Source organism: Argiope bruennichi, chromosome 7 (assembly GCF_947563725.1).
Source record: "Argiope bruennichi chromosome 7, qqArgBrue1.1, whole genome shotgun sequence".
NCBI classification, from domain to species: Eukaryota; Metazoa; Arthropoda; class Arachnida; order Araneae; family Araneidae; genus Argiope; species Argiope bruennichi.
This window is the reverse complement of record NC_079157.1, coordinates 44,304,196-44,315,471: the sequence shown is the minus strand read 5'-3', so window position 1 is coordinate 44,315,471 and position 11,276 is coordinate 44,304,196.

Here is an 11,276-nt window from a genome sequence, read left to right as displayed (position 1 = left end):
TTCATATTTTTCGGTATTAAGGTCCATGTTGAGTTGATCATCATCAGCGATGGCATTGTCGACATTTTCAATGTTATTCAAAATATCAAGGACATTTTCCATAGAAAGAGAGGAAATATCATCTGAACATCCAGAAAGAACAGAAGAGTGAAAAATTGGTATTGACCATTTGGTGAATGTTAGCCTTCTGTACGATGGCAAAAAATCTGCTGCGTTAAAACATCACACACATACACAAGAGAACGAGGGAAAATTCACCCGGTCAGCACAAGACTCCAAGGGAGCGCATATAAAACTACCGTTCTTTCACAAACGATTAAGTCCAACAAATCAGCAAAGCTGAAGCGAACGTAACTCGCAGAAATTGTTCGCTCAGTGTAGGTTCAAAATCACATGTACTCCAAGAATAACTATTTCTTCGAACTTGGAAGCATTGAGAAGTTCGAATGATCCAGCATCTAAGCCCTTTTCTCTGCCCGGAATATAAGAACGGTGGTCGTAAGAAATACAATTTCCGACATATGAAATCCCAACCACCTATCAGCTCAATCCATTGAAATGAAATTTCAGATATAGTTATTTGAAGGTATTTGATCGAGATTGTGATGAATTAAAATAGCAAAGTTCTCATGGTTATCGTTATAGTGAAAAATTTTAGAATGAAAATTTGTAATTCCAATATAAATCTCATCCCTCTAACTTTTAATGTGGTTACTGGTTTTTTTCGAGCTAATTTTCGCCATTAGTGCAACATTCCAATTCCATTTATGTTATTTCAAAGCGACAATCCACTTGCATAGGGAAAAAGTGGGTGTTGCTATTCAAAAATTTCGAAACATTTCCTTGTAACCGTAACTGTGGTAGCTCTATGAATTTAAATTATTATAATCTTGAATGCATACCTTCAAAAAACTATACATGAAATTCCCTTTTGATTGGGTGAGCATATAAACTTTGGGGCTCATATATCGAGTGAGTTTTATAACAACCCTGACAATTATTAAATCTTTAATTCTTTAGGTTTGTTCATAATCTAATTAAATGACATTTGTCATTTCCAGAAAATGCTCTCTTACTGATTCAGTTAAGAATCCAAAGAATATTCTTAGATGGTTGCGGATTATGTGCGACATCCATGAGATTCACTGGCACTGACAAGAAGGGGTTAAATCTATTATTGTGGTTCAAACAATGTCATGTGCGGGGGATGTTGAGGAAGAGAATGGAAAGGCGATACAGGGTTCATGGAAAGGCGATAGAGAATTCATTAATGAATTCTCTTGGTGCAAAGTTCGAAATAGGAATTTCCATAACACATACTATATATATAACTTATCCAGAAAAAAATTTAAAAAACCTAATTTGCAGGCAATGGGCTAATGAAAAACATCAAGAGATGGTGCTACCAGTGGCAGATTTCCGCACAGGCGTTGGAGACGGTCGCCTCATAACTTGAGACATGTAGAGGGGGGGGGGTATCTTTAAAATCTATACCATAGTGCTGAATCGACAGTAATTTTTTTTCGTTGCAGATTTGCACACAATTTTTCCCCTTTCCTTTACTCAGAAAAAAAAAGAAAGAAAAGAAAAAGATATTCAATGAAAATGAAGAATCAAACGAAACATAGGGGGAAATAACTATGAATGAAAAAAATAATTAAGTAAATAATTTCAAAAGTAGGGATATTCGGAAAATTTCTAAGATATAAAAAAAACTATAAATTATTGAAATAAACCCGAAATGTCAAATTGCAATATGATTAGCAAAATCATATGATTTGAATATTATTAACACCTTATTATTACGTACCGGTATGATCTAAATGCTCTTTTTTTAGAAAATAAATGAGCAATTGTGTTTTATTTATTTAATTTACAAGCATAGTGTACTCGAATACATTATAATTGAAATCAACTTTCTGCTAAATTTCAGAACATTTCTCTTAGAATTTAATTTCAAACTGGTTTGCAGATCTTTGTGATAAATCTTTTGGTGCGTGGTTTAACACGCATTGCCAAATTTACTTTAAATTAAAGTATTAAAACATTTTTACTTAATGAAAACTGCCAGCCATGTAAATAACAAAAATAAAATTTAATTACAAATTAAATTAACAAATATAGAACATGATACATTGGCCGTAATTCCATCGACCAGCACGAGGCAGAAGTTCTAAGCAAGCCGGCGAAGGCAGGAAGTGAATCACTCGTATTCGTTGGAGAGCAAAGTTCATCTCCTTAGGCATGATTGATGCTTATCGCCAGCTGGCGAAACAAACAGTCATTTATCGCCTGTTTGGCCGCTGCACACTCCCTCCGCAGTCTCATTGGAAATGGACATAACGACGTGGGGGTCGAACTTGTCGCCCTGAGCGAGTTGTTTGCCTTGCTGGAACGACGATGATGGATGTCTCATCTGGAAGTGTCTTGGTACACTTAGTAGTGGAACTTGCTTCTTGCTTAGCAGGTGGTATACTGGAACACTCAGGAGGAATAATAAAAGCAGGTTTCAGACGGTCTATAGAAATAGTATGGGAAGTTCCCTTGATCTCGAGATCAAAAGTTTTCTGTCGCCTGACAAGAACTTTGTAGGGTCCATCATATGGTGCTTGTAGGGGTTTGCGTACACCGTCATGTCTCACAAATACATGTGAACACACGTTGAGGTGAGGATGCACAAAGATTGTTCTTTGTCCATGACAGGACGTTGGAACTGGTCTCATCGTTGCAAAATGATGTTTTAAGTCGTCCACGAGCTGCTTGGGTGATGCGTCTCCGGGTGTTGGATCGAAAAATTCTCCTGGTAGTTGCAGAGACTTGCCATATACCAGCTCAGCTGTCGTCGATTGTAGATCCTCTTTGAAGACGGACCGGAATCCGAGTAACAAGGTGGGCAGTGCTGCAGACCACTGATCGGTGTTGTAGGCTTTCAAAGCTGCCTTTAATGGGCGGTGGAACTCTTCGATCAGGCCACTGGCCTGAGGATGATAAGGAGAAGATCTTATCCTTTTAATTCCTAGTAGCTGAGAGAGAGCAAGGAATAAATCACTCTCAAACTGTCTGCCTTGGTCAGTAGTAATTCTTACAGGACAACCAAATCTGGCTATCCAGTGCTTAAAAAAATTTTGTGCTACTGTCTGTGCTGTCATGCCTGGAATTGGTACGGCTTCTGGCCATCTCGTGAACCTATCTATCATTGTTAAACAGTAATAGTTTCCTTGAGAAGGAGGTAGAGGGCCTACAAGGTCCAGGTGCACATGTTCGAACCTCTGTGATTGGTCTACAAATTTTCCTACTGGGGTCTTAGTATGGCGAATTACCTTCGATTTTTGACACGGGATGCAATCTTTAGCCCAATTGTTGCAATCTTTTCGAATGGAAGGCCAAATAAAACGCGATCGAATTAATTTTGAAGTCCTGCGAATTCTAGGATGAGATAAATTATGTAATGATGCAAAAATTTTTTGACGAAATGATTCAGGAATATAAGGTCGAGCTGTACCTGTTGATACATCACAAAAAATGGGAGTTTCGCAATTTGGGAAAGCAATTCTTTTAAATTGTAATGTTGCAGAATTATCGATTAAATTTTTAATTCAGAATCAATTTGTTGTGCTTGTGCAATTTCGTTATAATCTATGGGATTTGGCATGTTTATAGCATTTATCCTCGAAAGTGCATCTGCTAATATATTCTCAGAGCCTTTTATGTGGTAAATATCGGTGGTAAACTGAGATATAAAATCTAATTGTCTAGCCTCTCTCGGAGAGCATTTGTCTAAGCGTTGTTGGAAAGCGTAAGTTAACGGCTTATGATCCGTAAACAAAGAGAAATTTCTAGCTTCAAGCGTATGCCTAAAGTGTTTGATGGCAGCATAAGCTGCTAATAACTCTCTGTCGTAAGCGCTATAGTTTCTTTCTGCTGGGGAGAGTTTCCGAGAAAAGAATGCGAGTGGTTGCAATTCTTCATCTACTAATTGAGACAATGTCCCTCCGATTGCAAAGTCTGAAGCGTCGACTTGTAAAATTAATGTGGCATCTGGTTTTGGATGTGCCAATAAAACAGCATTTGCGATTAATTGTTTACAATTTTGGAATTCTTCTTCCGCTTTATCTGACCAGTCCAATTTCGTTTTATCATTCTTTTTTGCGCCTTTTAAATATGAAGTTAAATGTACCTGATGTTTTGCTATGTTTGGTAAAAATCTACGGAAAAAATTTTAAAAACCTAAGAACCTTTGAAGATCTTTTACTGTTTTTGGTTGTAGATATTTGAGAATCGGTTCAACTTTATGGGGTAAAGGTTTAGTTCCCGAACTAGTAATTAAATGACCTAAGAAAGGAATTTCTGAAACGCCAAATATGCATTTTGAAACATTTATGGTTAGTCCATAAGTGTTTAATCTCTCCAGTAAGATTCGTAAATGAGCTTTATGCTCTTCTTGACTGGAACTAAATATTAAAATATCATCTAAATAAACATAGCAAAATTTAATATCTCCCAGGATTTCATTTATGAATCGCTGAAAAGTTTGTTCTGCCCCACATAGTCCAAAATTTAAGAATGGGAACTCAAACAGTCCAAATGGTGTACAAACTGCGGTTTTTTGTATATGATCCGGATGCACTGGTATGTGAAAATAAGCACGGACTATATCAAGTTTTGAAAAAATATTTTTTTCCGTGGAGTGCATTGGAAAAATCCTGAATATGGGGTATGGGATAACGGTCCGGTACAGTACAGGCATTCAATCTCCTATAGTCACCAACAGGACGAATGCTGCCTGAGCTTTTGGTAACGACATGAAGGGGAGATGACCAAGGTGATTTTGATGGTCGGCATATGCCTTGGTCCATCATGAACTGAAACTCTTTTTTGACGGCGTCATACATTTCTGGATTTAGTCTTCTAGGTTTACTATGGAAAGGCTGACCGGTTGTTTCAATAAAATGTACCGTATTATGTTTAACAGGTTTTAACCCAAATGTTAATTTTGTTAATTCTGGGAATTCTTCCAAAATTTTATGGTATATTAATTCACCAGAAATAAGTTTTAGAGACGCATAATTTGTTGATTTTGAAATTATTCCTGGTTGGGTAAATTTAGTTACATTATCAATAAGTTTGCGCCCTTTGAGATATATTAATAGGTCAAAGGTTTGTAAAAAATCGGCCCCTATGATGGGAACAGGCACATTAGCAATTAAAAATTTCCATGGGAAATTTCGCCTGAGACCTAAGTCCACATTTAATAATTTAGATCCATAAGTATAAATTTTGGAGTTGTTAGCTGCAAAAAGTTGCAGAGAATCAGGTTTTAAATTTTTTTGGTTTTTGTTGAGTGGTATGCATGAAACATCAGAGCCAGAATCGATCAAAAATTTGAAATGTTATCTCTTATCAAAAACATGCAAACGATACGATTGTGCGGCTGCCGCCGATGTAGGTTGATCGACAGCCGCTATTGCGAGTTTTCCGGATCCGCGTTAGTTGAGTACGAACATGGCGATACGCACTTCAGTGCCTTTTCTCCGAATCGGGAATGATAATAACAGAATTTTCTCCCACGATCACCGGAACGCCCAAGCGAAAAACTGCGCTGTCTGTTTTTCCGATGGAAAGGGCCTCTGCTTCTGTCGCGGGAAAGCCGTTGTACCTGCTTACTTAAAGCGGCGATTTCGCTTCGGAGTGCAGTAAACTCATCCAGAGTGGAAGCTTTTTGCATGGCAGTACTTTCCGCGCCTCAGCTGACGGCAAAGACGCTGTTATCTGCCGAGGAAATACGGACCTCGGCAATTTTGTCGGCCATGTTGGCCAAATTGTCCAGGGGTTCAGAACTTATTGATAAAATTACCTGCATTTCTGATGGTAGTCTTTGCAGCCATAAAGTTTTGAGGAAATCGTCTTTTATGCCTGTGCCACAACCGAGTTCGCGCATCTTTCGGAGTAACTGCGATGATTTATCGGCGCCTAAATGTAGTTCAGAAAGCAGTCGACGGATCTATTCATTTTCCGAAGCGGAAAATTCGGCTATAAGTCGAGCCTTTAACGCGTCATATTTGTTGGTTTCGGGGGGTGCGAGTAAAATATCAGCAACCGCTGATAAAGTTTCCGGATCAATAGTTGCAATCAAATGATTGTATTTTGTAAGGTCATAGGTTATTTTTGCTAGAGCGATATTGCTTTCTACTTGGATGAACCACAATTTTATATTGTTCCTCTACAGTGGTGGTATTTTCACCGAAAGATGGGACACCTGCGACTCTGTCGGAGCGTCAGCATTGACAGTTTCGTTTTCAGTATTAAGCATTTTTGGTTACTCGATGTGGGAAACTGATAATTTTTACAATATTTATGAGTATCAGAAAAAGTTATGATTATTTAAATACACATTTTTTTTAAGAAATTAGGAGTTAAGAATCATAATAATAAACATGGTTGCCAAAACGAAAGTAATAAGAAATTAATGCTTCGAATACGAAAAATAACACAAAAATTAATACTGAATATAAATAATAAGATTTCTTCGCCAAAATAATGGGGAAATGAAATATTGACCAATCACAGAGAAATGAACAGAAAATTCGAGCACACACGTGGTCCTTGATGCATTACCTCTTGGCACAATAATCCAAAATAATCCATTACAAAAAATAATTGAGAAGCTCAATCACCAAAATTTGATTTGAGCGGATTTTAGAAATTTTGAGGCTGGACTTCGCAAATTTTAGAAAAGTAAAAAAGAAAGTACCGGGTCACCAGTTTGGTGCGTGGTTTAACACGCATTGCCAAATTTACTTTAAATTAAAGTACTAAAACATTTTTACTTAATGAAAACTGCCAGCCATGTAAATAACAAAAATAAAATTTAATTACAAATTAAATTAACAAATATAGAACATGATACATTGGCCGTAATTCCATCGACCAGCACGAGGCAGAAGTTCTAAGCAAGCCGGCGAAGGCAGGAAGTGAATCACTCGTATTCGTTGGAGAGCAAAGTTCATCTCCTTAGGTATGATTGATGCTTATCGCCAGCTGGCGAAAAAAGCAGTCATTTATCGCCTGTTTGGCCGCTGCAATCTTTTATTTTCTTTGACTAACTGACTCACAAGTCAACAACTCACAGCTATTATAACATAAGATAAAGGGGGGAAAAAAGAGCTCCCTTTTACAAGAAATGTTAATGACATGCCCTGCACCGACAAAGGGTTGTGATATTGATCTCATCCTTGACTTTAAGCCGAGGGAATGACTGTTTTGTAGAGATTTCTCTGCATTTTCGTTTCTTGTCGTCTATATTTCCAAAGCGTCTTATTCTCACAAGATTTTCTTTTCGCTGAACTTTTGAAGATGGCAGCTTCTGTACACATTTTTAAAGTGTAGAGATAAACAAATGCAGTTTTTAAAAATTAAAAATATAGTTTTTCTCAACTATTATAAATATTCATACGTTGTCTTTTTTGAATGATTCAAAGAGAATTCCTTCTATAGTTTTCTGTATGAGTCAATTTTTTAAAAAATTAAACGTAACTTATAAAAAAAATTTAAAAAAGGGAGTGATAATTTTAATTTCATGGCTTCCCATTTTTTTATTAATTTAATATTTTTAAGTAAAAAAAACATTTATGAATTTTTATTAAAAATTTTTATAAATATATTTCCATAGTAAATAAGGGATATATAACAATTCGAATTCTCCCAGTTGAAATTTTCTGAACACACCCTTAACAAAAAATGAAATGTTTGATAATTGTGACATGAAGACAAATGGGGGGGGGGAGAAAGAAAAAACATTACGAAGAGCGTAGTATGAAAGATCTTCTACGTAGATGAAAGCGAAAACTGTCATAACAAAATAGTCAGATATGCTACGTCCAGAACTTTCGTGACGTTTTGAAGCGTATTGTAAAGTTTATTCAATATTTCGATATTTGGTTAATTTTCCAAAAAGAACAAACGTCGAAATATAGAAGCTGCTCAAAAATTTCAACGTTGTTCATAGAATATCGAATCTGAATTTGCTAATGAAATTGTACATTTTAAATTCTACATGTCGCAATTTCTAGAAATAAATGAAGAAAAAATAATACCTGCAAAGAATTCTTATGAACTGATTTATAGCAATATGATACAATCAACTTTCCTGAATGTAATGGCTGTGTTAAAAATTTACAAATGTTTAAAATTCGGAAATGCAAGCAGTTTCACAAAACTAAAGCTGCTTAAAAACTGTTATAGTTTGTCGATAATTCAAGAAAGCATGAACTTTCTAGCCATCATGGACAATTAATATTATGTGAAAATTATTGCTTTCCAAAATAGTTTAAAAGAATATGTATAAAACAAATTGAGGTAAGTTATAACATGAAATTGTGCATAGTATAATAATAAAAGATATAAATATAAAATATGATTTGTTTTATAATTTTATCACATAATATTGTTTTAAATTTCAAAAATATCCAATTGTATAATTAAAGAGTATTTAAGTGGTCTTAAAAAGTTTTGTCATCTTTTTACTAAATAAAATATTTCCATTTTGGCACCTATACTAAAATAAAATATTTCGATTTATTCTAACATTTCTTTTACTTAAAAATTCTTCGTGAAAAAATTTTTGAGTCAACAAACAATTTTTAAATAATTAATTTAGTGCATTAAATAATTTTAAATTATTATTTTAGATAATAATAAATTTATTAACTTAATTTTAAACTTTAGTATTAATTTATTAAAGTAAGATAATAATACAAATTTAATTATTTTAATAATCATTTTCACTAAAAAAATTAAGATCCAGATATACAATTGAATGAAAAATACCATTCAGTTCATGGGGCAAAGAATGTTGACGCAGTTTATTCCAGTTCGAATAGATTATAAATAGGAATATTTTCCTACAACAATTTTTGGTTCATAATAAAACTCGTAACAGTAAATAAAAAAAAAATTGGGGATTTAATTGAATAGTTTGCATTAAAAATTTAAATAAAAATTAGTCTGAGGTATTTGTCAAGAATAATTTTTCAATTTCAAAATTTGAATGCTTGGACACTGTAATGTCCATCCTAATGTAATGTAAATACTCAAATATAGAAATAAATCAGTCACGTTATCATTTTACATTATCAAAAAAATTAGAATAAAAAGTAAAAGATAAAGTGTAGCAACTTCATTATATATATATATATATATATTGGCTTCAAGTTGTCAAAATACACCAATGGGCGCCACGAACACAAGCAACAAGTCTACCAATTAAAATTGGTGGTAATGAAGACATGGCTGATTTCTTGAAATTGATTTTCAAGAAATTCAGAAAATACTAATAAAAATTCCTAATACAAAGAAAATCCTATAAAAAAAATTCAAAACACGGAAGACATCGCCACAAAACCTTTTATTTTCGGCGGAAAAGCTCACTTCATCTAATTGAAAACCTTTCGTTGTGTTTGACCTGATGCGGAAATTAGTTTCAGCTTCCCACTTAACTCTTTTTTCCTTTCTTTTTATTATTAATTAAAAATATTTTCTGAAAAAGTCGTTACTTTTATCAATAAACTTTCTCTACATATAAATAAAGTAAAAGGAAAAAGAGCGCATGTTACGGACGCATGGAAGTGAAATTACGGAAGGAAATGTAGGGACTTTCATTGGTTTCTCCGTACTATAGTCACGCCAACGAGCACTTTGATTTTTAGGTTTTGATCAATACGATGGGAATCCAGGGAAAACTAAAAGAATAGCACCATCTTGGCGGAAAAAAAACAACAAAAAAACAGTTAATATTTTCCCATATTTTGGATCATAAGATTCAGCATGTCTAATATCTACAGATTCAGAATGCAACTCACCGGCCTGTAATGAAAAATGAAGAAATGAATCCAGACATAGGGATGAGGAATATTTTACGAGCTGTTATTATGTAACCAATATAATAAAGTCACAAATATCAGTGATCAATACTTTTTAAAGAGGGGTGTGATTCAAATCCTTGATACGATCTTACTGGCTAAAATCGATCTGATATCACTGAAATTTACCGGAGCGGGGACTTCACTGAAAAGTAACAATCGATACGATCTGTCCAATGGAAGCTTTCGAACGAAACAGAAAAGGAGAAATCTGTGTAGGGATGACGAATATTTTACGAGCGGTTATTACGTAACCAATATCATAAAGTCACAAATACCAGTGATCAATACTTTTCAAAGAGGGGTGTGATTCAAATCCTTGTTACGATCTTACTGGTGATATTTCGATTACAGGTTTTGGATCACGATAGAAAGTAACAATCAATACGATATCACTGAAATTTACTGAAGCGGTGACTTCACTGGAAAGTACCAATCAATGCGATCTATCCAATGGAAACTCTCGAACGAAACAGAATAGGAGAAATCTGTGAATGGATTGAAAAGGGAACGGACCGGTTATTGGAATTATCCTATCATTGAATTGCATATCACTGAAATTTATCGGAGCGGTGACTTCACTGGAAAGTGTGAAGTCGCCGCTCCACTTCATGAAAGTAACCTTGACTTCCCGATATTCGCATTTGATGATGCACTATTCCATACAAATCCTTTTTAATTGCTTGTGACTTGACTTTGCATATATTCCGTTTACTGATGACGCCATCTATTGTTAAAATATAGAATTAAAGTAAACAATTTAAAGAATTGACATATATATTTAATTCAAATTTTTCAGAAAATGGTTTACTCCAATAAAGAAATTAAATAAATAGTTTTGAAAAAAAAATCAGATTTAAGAAGTAAGCTGAAATAGATAAATTAATTCAATCACACGTTACTTAAATTAGTAAATTAAGTATTAGTTACAATTAATAAATTTTATATTTAATATTAAGTAACAATTTTCAATTAATAACATGATTGAAATAACAGATATTTTGAACAAATATTTAAAAATAACAATAGCAAAATTATTTGTTATTCAAAAAATCGTGGATTATGCATCTCTATCCAGATATATAAAAAGTAATAAGGTTTTAAATTTTCGAAATCAGTGATCCCGTAATCAGTGAAAAATATAAAAGTTCATCAAACACTCATAAAAAAATTACAAAAATCATGATGTTATAAGTGAGACTAAAAAAAATTTTATGCAAAAATTTAAAAAAAAAATCATTACGTTTTTACCTTCTTTTAAATTTCTGTAACTTTTTTCATAATTTTACATCTTCAAATTTAAAGCTTTTGTATTTCCCTCACACATGTTTACTTTATTAGTCTCTTATGAAAAATTTT